Source organism: Hordeum vulgare, chromosome 7H, assembly GCF_904849725.1.
Source record: "Hordeum vulgare subsp. vulgare chromosome 7H, MorexV3_pseudomolecules_assembly, whole genome shotgun sequence".
In the NCBI taxonomy this organism is placed as follows: domain Eukaryota; kingdom Viridiplantae; phylum Streptophyta; class Magnoliopsida; order Poales; family Poaceae; genus Hordeum; species Hordeum vulgare.
Window position 1 is genome coordinate 171576218 of NC_058524.1, and position 12835 is coordinate 171589052.

Consider the following 12835-nt stretch of genomic DNA (forward strand, 5'->3'; position numbering starts at 1 on the left):
TGTTTTCTGCGTGTTTTTTACTTTACAGGTTTTCCATACCAAACGAATTCCAATTGCCCTCAAACTTTTTGGTGATTTCTCTCGACCAAAAGAAGACCAATGAGCAATGGAAGAAGGCTGGAGGCCTCACGAGGGGCCCAAAAACCAACAGGGCGTGGCCTGGGGGTACCGTGATGGCTTGTGCCTACCTCATGGCCCTCCCTACTTGGTTCTATGGCTTATAAATTATCATCTACCCTAATCACGGGGAGTCCCAAAACATTTTTTATGCCGCCGCAAGTCTCTATTCAGACGAAAGGCCATCTAGAGCTCCGTTCCGGCACCTTGCCGGAGGGGGGATCGACCACGAAGGGCCTCTTCATCAACCTTGTTGCCCTCACGATGATGCGTGAGTAATTCACCATGGACCTACGGGTCCATAGCCAGTACACAGATGGCAATCTCTCTCTCTTTGATCTTCAGTACAATGATCATCACATCTTCGCTTTGATCCATGTGATGTAATTCCCTTTGTGATGTGTGTTTGTTGGGATCCGATGAATTGTGTGTTTATGTTTAGATTATTCATGATAAATATTTAAGTCTCCTATGAATAATATGATTCTTATGTGCATGATTATGATAGCTTCGTAATTATCTCCGGTCTATTGAAATAGTTTGGCCAACTAGATCGATATTTCTTCGGTGAGAGAGGTGTGGTATGGTAGGTTCAACCTAGCGAATTTATGTATCCCAGTGATATAAGGGGACAAGATGCGTCTTTGTGTTGCTGCTACTAAGGATAAAATGATGGGGTTTATTCATATTGCTTGAGTTTACTTTTTCCACATCATGTCATTGTTCTACATGCATTACTTTGTTTTACTTAATACTCTAGATGCATGCTGGATAGCGGTCGATGAGTGGAGTAATAGTAATAGGTGCAGGCAGGAGTTAGCCTATTTGTTTATGGACATGATTCCTATATACACAGGATAATTTCCTTTAATATCGCATAACTATCAGGTTTTCTGTCAATTGCCCAACAATAATTTGTTTACCCACCGTATGCTATTTTTCATGAGAGATGCCATTAGGGAAAACTATGCCCCCGTGTCTATTCACAATATATTGATAAAGCCTTCAATACCTTGCTGCTATTTACTTGTTTTTTATTTTATCTTGCTATCTACAATTATCTACAGACCTAACTTGCTTGCAAATAACAAGAAAAGAGGATTGACAACCTTCTTGCCCGCGTTGGGTGCAAGTTGTTTGTACTTTTGTGTGCAGCCGCTGACGACAATTGTGGTTGATATTCCTATTGGTTTTATAACCCTTGGTTTCATAACTGAGGGAAATTCTTAGCCATATTGTGTTGTGATAACCCGTTCCTCTTCATGGAAAACCCAACACAGATCACAAGTATCAGGAAGGATTTCTCGCATCGTTGCCGAGGAATATCATCACCAACTACCAAGTAACTCCACATAAAATTCCATTCACGTGTTCCTCTTTTTATTTCTTGGTATATTTAGTTTTTCTCATAAAAATAAAAATACCAAAATATTTACCTTTGCTTGCTTTGCTTGTCACTAGATTGCATATTCGCTCTCTAGTTTGCTTGTCTCGCTTGTTACTTTGCTTGCTCGATTACCATGTCTTAAGATACTACTAAGTTGTGTGATTTCTCAAATACTAATAGCAATGATTTTATTAGTACTCCTATACCACCCGCCACTAGTGCGGATGCTTTTGATATTAATGTTGCATTACTGAATCTTGTCATGAAAGAGCAATTTTCGGGAAGTCCTAACGAGGATCCCGCTTCACATCTCAATACCTTGGTGGAACTTTGTGATATGCAAAATAAAAAGGTTATGGATAATGATATTGTGAAATTAAAATTGTTTCCTTTTTCATTGAGAGAAAGCTTGGTTTTCATCTTTACACATAATAGTATTGGAACATGGGATAAGTGTAAAGATGCTTTTATTGCCAAGTATTTACCTCCTGCTAAAATCATCTCCCTTAGAAATCAAATAATGAATTTTAAACAGCAAGATCATTAAAATGTTTCACAATCTTGGGAGAGGATGAAATTAATGATAAGAAATTTCCCAACTCATGGCTTAAACTTGTGGATGATCATCCAAAATTTCTATGATGGGTAAACTTTGTGTCTAGAAATCTTCTAGATTCTATCGCAGGTGGTACCTTCATGGACGTAACCTTAGGAGAGTTGCTACTATGACAACAGACCTTCCCTGGTACGGCGCCAGGAATCCTGCTGCTACGGCTACGCCTTTAGGGACTTCCTTGGCAAATATGCAAAGGATTTCCACGCGGCCTTGGAGCCTTGCATTGGTGTTCCCTTGAAGAGGAAAGGGTGATGTAGCACAGCGGCGGTATCAAACCAGTGGAAGATCCCTTGAAGAGGAAAGGGTGATGTAGCACAGAGCCTGGCATTGGTGTTCCCTGAGTTCTGAGAACCAAGGTATCAAACCAGTGGAAGATCTCGTCAAGTCACAAGTACCTGCACAAACACAAAGAGCTTGCACCCAACACTATGAAGGGGTTGTCAATCCCTTATAGATTGTTTGCAAAGTAAGAACTGGAAGCAACAAAGTAAACAAGCAAAGTGAAAGTGAAAGTGGAAACGATAGGTGTGAATAGACCCGGGGGGCGTAGTGTTCACTAGTGGCTTCTCTCATGAAAGCAAGTAGACGGTGGGTGAACGAATTACTGTCGAGCAATTGATAGAACCGCGCAAAGTCGTGACGTTATCTAAGGCAATGATTATATCTATAGGCATCACGTCCAAAACAAGTAGACCGATACTTTCTACATCTACTACTATTACTCCACACGTCGACCGCTATCCAGCATGCATCTAGTGTATTAAGTACAAAAGAACAGAGTAACGCCTTAAGAAAGATGTCATGATGTAGATGGACAATCTCATATCTATGATAAAAGCCCATCTTGTTACCCTTGATGGCAACAACACGATGCGCGCCTTGCTGCCCCTTCTGTCACTGGGAAAAGTCACCACACAGTATGAACCCAAAACAAAGCACTTCTCCCATTGCAAGAATCATAGATCTAGTTGGCCAAACAAAACCCAAGACTCGAAGAGACTTACAAGGATATCAAATCATGCATATAAGAAATCAGCAAAGACTCAAATATATTTCATAGATAATCTGATCACAAATCCACAATTCGTCGGATCTCGACAAACACACCGCCAAAGAGGATTACATCGGATAGATATCCATGAAGATCATGGAGAACTTTGTATTGAAGATCCAAGAGAGAGAAGAAGCCATCTAGCTACTAACTACGGACCCGTAGGTCTGAAGTGGACTACTCACGAGTCATTGGAGAGGCGTTGCTGTTGATGTAGAAGCCCTCCAACTCCAAAGTCCTCTCCGGTAGGGCACTGGGAAGGGTCTCCAGATGAGATCTCGCGGAAACGGAAGCTTGCGGCGGCGGAAAAGTGTTTTCGTGGATGCCCTGATTTTTTCTGGATTTTTAGGGAATTTATAGGCCAAAGACCTAGGGCAGGGGAGTGCCAGGGGGGCCACAAGCTTGGTTGTCGCGGCCTCCCCCCTGGTCGCGGCAACAGGGCTTGTGGGCCCCATGTGGTCCCACTACCTTGGCCCTCAAGCCTCCCGATCTTCTTCCGTTCTGGAAAAATTGATTTCGGGGGTTTTATTCCGTTTGGACTCCGTTCCAAAATCAGATCTAAAAAGAGTCAAAAACACAGAAAAAACAGGAACTGGCACTTGGCACTGAATTAATAAGTTAGTCCCAAAAAATATAAAAAAAAGGTAAACAAAACATCCAAAGTTGACAAGATAACAGCGTGAAACCATAAAAAATTATAGATATGTTTGAGACGTATCAAGCATCCCCAAGCTTAACTCCTGCCCGTCCTCGAGTAGGGAAGTGATAAAGAATGAATTTTTGATGCTTTCATGCTGCCTAACATAGATGTCCTTTGTAACTCCTCTTATGTGGCGTGAATGTTCAGATCCATTAGATTCAAAACAATAGTTTGCTATTGACGTGGAGACAATAATAATTCAAGCAAACTAGTAAGGTAATCATGAACTTTCAAAATAACAAGGACAAAAGAAAGTTATCCCTACAAAATCATATAGTCTGGCTATGCTCTATCATCCTTGCACAACGAGTTTAAATCATGCACGACCCCGGTATTGGCCAAGTAATTGTTTTCACACCTTTACTTTCTCAAACTTTTTCAACTCTCACGCAATACATGAGCGTGAGCCATGGTTTTAGCACTATAAGTGGTGTGGAGTGTGGTGGAGATTGCAAGACAAACAAGGAGAAGATGGTCACATTGACTAGGCATATCAATGAGCTATGGAGATGCTCATCAATAGATATCAACGTGAATGAGTAGGGATTGCCATACAAATGATGCACTAGAGCTAAGAGTATGTGAAAGCTCTTAAAGAAAACTAGTGGGTGTGCATCCAACTTGCTTGTTCACGAAGTCCTAAGGCAAATTTGAGGAAGCCTATCATTGGAATATACAAGCCAAGTTATATAATGAAAATTTCCCACTAGCTATATGGTGGTGAAAAAACAAGAGACTCTCAATCATGAAGATCATGGTGCTTAATATGCACAAGTGTGGAAAGGTGGTAGCATTGTCCCTTCTCTCTTTTTCTCTCATTATTTTTTTGGTGGGCTCTTTGGCCTCTTTTTTTGGTGGGAATATTTGGCCTCTTTTATTTTCTCACATGGGACAATGCTCCATCAATGATGATCATCACACTTACAACTCAAAACTTAGAGCAATGATGACTCTATATGGAATGCCTTCGGTAGTGTGCCGTGACAATGATCTAGCATGGCATAGACATCAATGGGAACATCATGCTAGCTATCTTATGATCATGAAATGGCAATGTAGAAGTGGTGGCACATGTCATGGTGGTAGTTGCATGGCAATATATCTCGGAATGGCTTTGAAAAAACCATAGTAGGTAGGTATGGTGGCTGTTTTGAGGGAGGCTAATGGTGGGTTTTGTGCACCGGCGAAAATTGCACGGCACTAAAGAAGATAGTGATGGTGGAAGGTGAAAGTGCATCTAAACCATGGACTCAACATTAGTCATGAAGAACTCATATACTTGTTGCAAAAGTTTTAGTAGTGATCGAAACAAAGCATTCAACGCATACTCCTAGGGGAAGGGTTGGTAGGTATAAACCATCGCGCGATCCCGACCGCCACACAAAGGATGACAATCAATAGACTAATCATGCTCAGACTTCATCACGTAGCGGTTCACCATACGTGCATGCTACGGGAATCACTAACTTCAACACAAGTATTTCTAGATCCACAACACCTTACTAATATAACTTCAATATTACCATAACCACAACTCAAAACTAGTTGAGATGAATCAAACTTCTCTAACTATTCAATGCACATGAAGGTGGAAGTTTTCATATCCCTTTGGATAACTACCCCTTTTGAGACTACTTTCATAGCATAGATCAACTACCAAGCCACGCACCGCCGTGCTCTAAAAGATATAAGTGAAGCACATAGAGCAAAATCAACTAGCTCAAAAGATATAAGTGAAGCACATGTGAGCTGAATTGTCTAACCAAAGGATATAAGTGAAGCTCGACAAAATCACGGTGAGTGCATGTCTCTCTCTCTAGGTGTGCAGCAAGGATGATTGTGACACAACAAAAATAAAATACTCCTATGATACAAGACGCTCCAAGCAAAACACATAACATGTGGTGAATAAAAATATAGCCCCAAGTAACGTTACCGATGGATTGAAGACGAAAGAGGGGATGCCTTCCCGGGGCATCCCCAAGCTTAGGCTTTTACGGCATCCTTGAATCAACTTGGGGTGCCTTGGGCATCCCCAACCTTGAGCTCTTGCGACTCTTTATCTTTTTGTCCATAAGAACTTCACCCAAAACTTGAAAACTTCACAACACGAAACTTAAACAGAAACTCGTGATAGCATTAGTATAAGAAAGCACACCACCACTTCCTTAGGTACTGTAGAAAACTTAAATTCTACTTATGTTGATGTTGGGTTACTGTATTTTCAATATTCCATGGCTAATACCCCCCGATACTATCCATAGTTTCATCAAAATAAGCAACCAACTCAACAAAAATAGAATCTGTTAACAGCAGACCAGTCTGCAGCAATCTGTACACTTCGTATACTTCTGGTACTTCAAAAGTTCTGAAAAATTACGACAATCTGAAGAATTTGCGTAGCAATTAGCAGCAAAAATAATCAACTCAAAAGCTCTTACAAAAAAAAAAAATTCTTTTCGTGAGCAGAAAGTTTCTGTCTTTTCCAGCATGACCAAACGATCATCCCCAAGACTAATCATAACAGTTTCACTTGGCACAAACGCAAAAGAAACACAAAAAACACAATCATAACAAAATTATGAAAGTGAACACAAAACAGAAAGAAAAAGGATAGATTCGTTGGGTTGCCTCCCAACAAGCGCTATTGTTTAACGCCCTTAGCTAGGCATTGATAGTTCAATGATGCTCACACAAAAGACAAGAACTAAAGCACAACGAGAGCATCATGAAGCATGTGAAAATCACATCTGAGTCTAACATACTTCCTATGCATAGGCATTTTATAGGAAAACAAATTGGCAAGACAACCAATAGTTACCAAATGCAAGGAAGAAGAAAGAGACAATAGCAATCTCAACATAACGAGAGGTGATTTAGTGATATGAAAGTTTCTACCACCATATTTTCCTCTCTCATAATAATTACATGTGGGATCATATTCGAATTCAACAATGTAACTATCACATAGGATATTCTTTTCATGATCCACATGCATGCAAAGTTGACGCTCTTCAAAAATAGTGGGATTATCATCACCTAAAGTCATGAATTCTCCAAACCCACTTTCCATCTTATTGCAAACATCATATTCATCATGAGGTTTAACAAATTTTCAAGATCATAAGAAAAATCATCGCCCCACTCATGATCATTGCAACAAGTAGTGGACATAGCAAAAATAGCATCCCCAAGCTTAGGGTTTTGCATATTCTTAGCATGATTGTCACTAATAGAATTTATAGTGAAACCACTGCAATCATGCTTTTCATCCAAGGAACCCTCGTGAATCACTTCATAAGTTTGTTCCTCACAATTTTCAGATTCACGCATCTCAAGCAAAACTCCATAAAGATAGTCAAGTGCACTCAACTCACTAGCAATTGGATCAACATAATTGGATCTCTTAAAGATATTAGCAAGTGGATGAGGATCCATATCACTAGATTTTCAGCAAGCGAAGATGCAAGCTTATTGAAGGCACATGGCACACAAGCAAATAGAAAGCAAGCAATAAAAACGGGCGGAAAAAGAAGGCAAAAGACAAAATAAAACGGCAAAGGAGAAAGGCAAATGAAAATGGCAAGGGAGAAAGGCAAATGAAAACGGCAAATGTGAAGTGGGGGAGAGGAAAACGAGAGGCAACTAGCAAAAAAGGTAAATGCAAGAGATGAGTTTGTGACACCTACTTGGATAGATCTCCTCCCCGCGCCAGAAATCAGCACGTTGACGAGAGACTATTCTTGACTTGATCCTCCCCGGCAATGGGCCAGAAATCCTTCTGCTACTGCGGCAACAGACCTTCCCTGGTACGGCGCCAGGAATCCTGCTGCTACGGCTACGCCTTTAGGGACTTCCTTGCCAAATATGCAAAGGATTTCCCCACGGCCTTGGAGCCTTGCGTTGGTGTTCCCTTGAAGAGGAAAGGGTGATGTAGCACAGCGGCGATAAGTATTTCCCTCAGTTTTGAGAACCAAGGTATCGAACCAGTGGAAGATCTCGTCAAGTCACAAGTACCTGCACAAACACAAAGAGCTTGCACCCAACGCTATGAAGGGGTCGTCAATCCCTTATAGATTGTTTGCAAAGTGAGAACTGAAAGCAACAAAGTAAACAAGCAAAGTAAAAGTGAAAGTAGAAACGATAGGTGTGAATAGACCCGGGGGGCGTAGTGTTCACTAGTGGCTTCTCTCATGAAAGCAAGTAGACGGTGGGTGAACGAATTACTGTCGAGCAATTGATAGAACCGCGCAAAGTCGTGACATTATCTAAGGCAATGATTATATCTATAGGCATCACGTCCAAAACAAGTAGACCGATACTTTCAGCATCTACTACTATTACTCCACAGTCGACCGCTATCCAGCATGCATCTAGTGTATTAAGTCCAAAAGAACAGAGTAACGCCTTAAGCAAGATGACATGATGTAGATGGACAATCTCATATCTACGATAAAAGCCCATCTTGTTACCCTTGATGGCAACAACACGATGCGTGCCTTGTTGCCCCTTCTGTCACTGGGAAAAGTCACCACATGGTATGAACCCAAAACCAAGCACTTCTCCCATTGCAAGAATCATAGATCTAGTTGGCCAAACAAAACCCAAGACTCGGAGAGACTTACAAGGATGTGTAATCATGCATATAAGAAATCAGCAAAGACTCAAATATAATTCATAGATAATCTGATCACAAATCCACAATTCATCGATCTCGACAAACACACCGCCAAAGAGGATTACATCGGATAGATCTCCATGAAGATCATGGAGAACTTTGTATTGAAGATCCAAGAGAGAGAAGAAGCCATCTAGCTACTAACTACGGACCCGTAGGTCTGAAGTGGACTACTCACGAGTCATTGGAGAGGTGATGATGTCGATGTAGAAGCCCTCCAACTCCAAAGTCCCCTCTGGCAGGGAACCGGGAAGGGTCTCCAGATGAGATCTCGCGGAAACAGCAGCTTGCGGCGACGGAAAAGTGTTTTCGTGGATGCCCTGATTTTTTCTGGATTTTAGGGAATTTATAGGCCAAAGACCTAGGGCAGGGGAGTGCCAGGGGGGCCACAACCTTGGTTGTCGCGGCCTCCCCCTTGGCCGCGGCAACAGGGCTTGTGGGACCCGTTTGGACCCACTGCCTTGGACCTCAAGCCTCCCGATCTTCTTTCGTTCTGGAAAAAAAATCGGGGATTTTATTCCGTTTGGACTCCGTTCCAAAATCAGATATGAGAAGAGTCAAAAACACAGAAAAAACAGGAACTGGCACTTGGCACTGAATTAATAAGTTAGTCCCAAAAAAAGATAAAAAAGGTAAACAAAACATCCAAAGTTGACTAGATAACAGCGTGAAACCATCAAAAATTATAAATACGTTTGAGACGTATCAAGAGTCCACCAAACTTCCAGACAACTTCATGGCCAACTATTCTGAATGGCATACCGAGAAAGCTCCAACTGGTAAGAAGGTAAATTATGTTGAGGAAATCGCTACTTTGAGTGATAAAATGGATGCTTTTATGGATTTGGTTGCTAATAAAAATACTAATGTTGATCCTAATGATATTCCCTTGTCTACCTTGATTGAACAAAATAATGATGCTATTGATGTGAACTTTGTCTGGCGAAATTGTTTCAACAACAATGCTTATAGGGGTAATTTCAATGCTAGGCCATATCCCAGTAACAATCCTAATGGTTATGGCAATTTTTATGGCAATTCCTATGGAAATTCCTCTACAAACTATAATAGGATACCCTTTGATCTTGAGAACACAATAAAGTAATTCTTTAATTCTCAAAAAAAATTCAATACTATGGTAGAAGAAAAATTGCATGTTGTTGATACTTTGGCTAAAAACACATATAGGATTGCTCTTGGTGTAGAAAATTTTAAAAAAAGTTTGCCTCCTAAGCATTATTTGAAAGATACTGTTAATCTATCCAAGTTTCTATTAACTAAAGTAAGGAGAGGACCGCTAAGAGATGAGCGGGAATTCCTAGAAAAAGCTCGTCCACCTGGTTTTTACCGGAATCATGATGAAGATCTTAAAATGATTGGTACCTCTCCTATTTAATCTTTGTTTACTTTTCTAAATGGTAATGATAGAGGGACCAAAGACTAGTCAACTCTAGTAAAGAAGCATCCCGTTTGCTTGGAGGGTGATGATTTCAATGCTAAAACTGAAAAAAAAGGTTTGGAGAGGACAAAACTTTAACTAGTGATGTGCCCACTATTTTGGATTACAAGGACTTTAATTATGATAATGTCTCATTAGAAGAATATATTTCCTTGCTGAAATCCATTATTAGCTCACCCAATGCTTATGAACAAAACAAAGCTTTTACTCAACATATAGTGGAAGCTATGGTAAAAGCTTATGATGAGAAACTTGAGCTTGAAATTTCTATTCCTGGAAAATTGCATGATGATTGGGAACCTACAGTCGAAATTAAGATAAATAAATATGAATGCAATGCTTTATGTGACCCTCGTGCTAGTGTTTGAACTATACCTAAAACTTTATGTGATGTAGTTGGTCTCACTAATATTGAAGAATGTTCCCTAAACTTGCATCTTGTGGATTCTACCATCAAGAAACCCTTGGGTAGAATAAATGATGTGCTGATAATTGAAAATAAAATTTTTGTTCTTGTAGATTTCACTATGCTTGATATTGATTGCAACCCTACTTGTCCAATTATACTTGGAAGACCCTTCCTACGAACTATAGGTGCAATCATTGACATGAAAGAGGGAAATATAAGCTTCCAATTTCCACTAAAGAAATGAATGGAACACTTCCCTAGGAAGAGAATTAGTCCACCATATTAATCAATCTTGAGAGCCACTTATGGGTGGAGTGTCAAAGATGACAACACTTGAAACTATGCAATTTGCCTAGCTAGGGGCGTAAAACAATAGTGCTTGTTGGGAGGCAGCCCAATAGTTATCTTTAATTTTGTTTTTTAATTTCTGTTAGTTTGTGATAACATGATTATTACCTATGTAATTATTGTGTTTTTATGTTTTAATTAGTGTTTGTGACAAGTAACGCCTTTGGGATGATTTGCATGATGAGTAGAATTGATGCGGTGCAAAAAACAAAAACTTTGACGTCCACTGTGAATTTCGCTGATTTTACTAGAATATCTTTTTACACTGAGTTTTTACACACTATTGCTATACAGATTCCTTAGGTCTTACTATTTTTCAGAATTTTTCGAGTTACAGAAGTATAGGTCCATTACAGATTACTACGGACTATTTTGTTTCAGCCAGGTTGTGTTTTTGCATGCATAGTCTGCTTGTTTTGATGATGCTATGGATTTTATCGGGGGTTATAAGCCATGGAAGAGTTAGAATACAGTACACTTTGCGAAAATAAAATAATAATCAACTTATAACAGCAACTTAAAGTATTTGATATGTTGCTTATACTAACGGATCTCACAAAGTTTTATTGAGTTTTATGTGATTGAAGTTTTCAAGTTTTGTGTATTATCCCGATGGACAATGGATTGAGAAGCAACAAAAGCCTAAGATGGGGATGCCCAAGGCACCCCAAAGTAATATTCTAGGAAGACTCAATTGTCTAAGCTTGGGGATTCCCTAGAAGGCATCCCGTCTTTTTGTCTCAATCTATCGATATGTTACCTGGATCTATATTTTTATTCATCACATGATATGAGTTGTGCTTGGAGAATCATTTGCTTTTGTTTGCTTTTACTTTCAGTTTGCCACAATCATTGTTTGCTGGAAACACCTATTTTAGAGACATACCATATCATCATAATTTGTTAGAATACTCTATGTGCTTCACTTATATCTTTTGAGCTTAGCAGTTGCTCTAGTGCTTCATTTATATCTTTTTTAGCACGGTGACGTGTAGATTTTATAGAAATATTATGCTCTCGGTCTTCACTTATATTTGTTTGAGAGCTGGACAAGTAGTGACAGTAATTTTCATGGGCCATAAGACTAGATAAAAAATAATGGGTATTCAATGAGTGAAGATTAAAACCATCATGTAGTACATATAGAGAAATTGTGGTTTAATGATATTGATGTGGTGATATGAAAAAGGTGTGATTGCATTATCATTAATTCTGATAGGAGACGATATTAAGAGATGTTAAACTTCTTGTTCACCTAAAAAAATAAAAAGGCATGGTGATGATGTGTGAGCACTTCTATTCCTTGTTGAAATCATAGTATTGTTTTGAGTCGGAGTTGTGCGTTGGTTAATTCCTACCAACTTTCTCCCTCGGGGCATGCGAGAAGTACTTTGATTTGTGATAAAACTAATAAAATTTTGCAATAAGTACATGAGTTCTTCATGACTAATGTGACACCATGGACATAAGCAATCTCACCTCCTCATATTTGCTAGCCTCTTCGGTACCGTGCATCGCCCTTCTCACCTTGACGATCGGTGCAACTTTCGTCGGTGCATCCAAACCTTGCGACATGACACGCTCTGTCGCACATAAACCTTTTTATATCCTCACCAAAATAGTTATCATACCTACCTATCATGTCATTTCCATAGCCATTCCGAGATATATTGACATGCAAATGCCATCGTTACTTCACATGACTAGTTCGTTCATAGTCATATCGTCCTATCAATTTTCATATTGAGTTGTAAGTAAATAAAAGTGTGATGATCATCATGTTGGAAATATGCCCTAGAGGCAATGATAAATAGTTATTATTATATTTCCTGTTTAAAGATAATCGTTTATTATCCATGCTATAATTATATTAAATGAAAACATAGATACATGTGTGGATACATAGATAAAACAATGTCCCTAGCAAGCCTCTAGTTGGATAGCCAGTTGATCAATGATAGTCAAGGTTTTCTGGCTATATGCAAGTGTTTTCACTTGATAACTGGATCACATCATTAGGAGAATCATGTGATGGACTAGACCCAAACTATGAACGTAGCATATTGATCG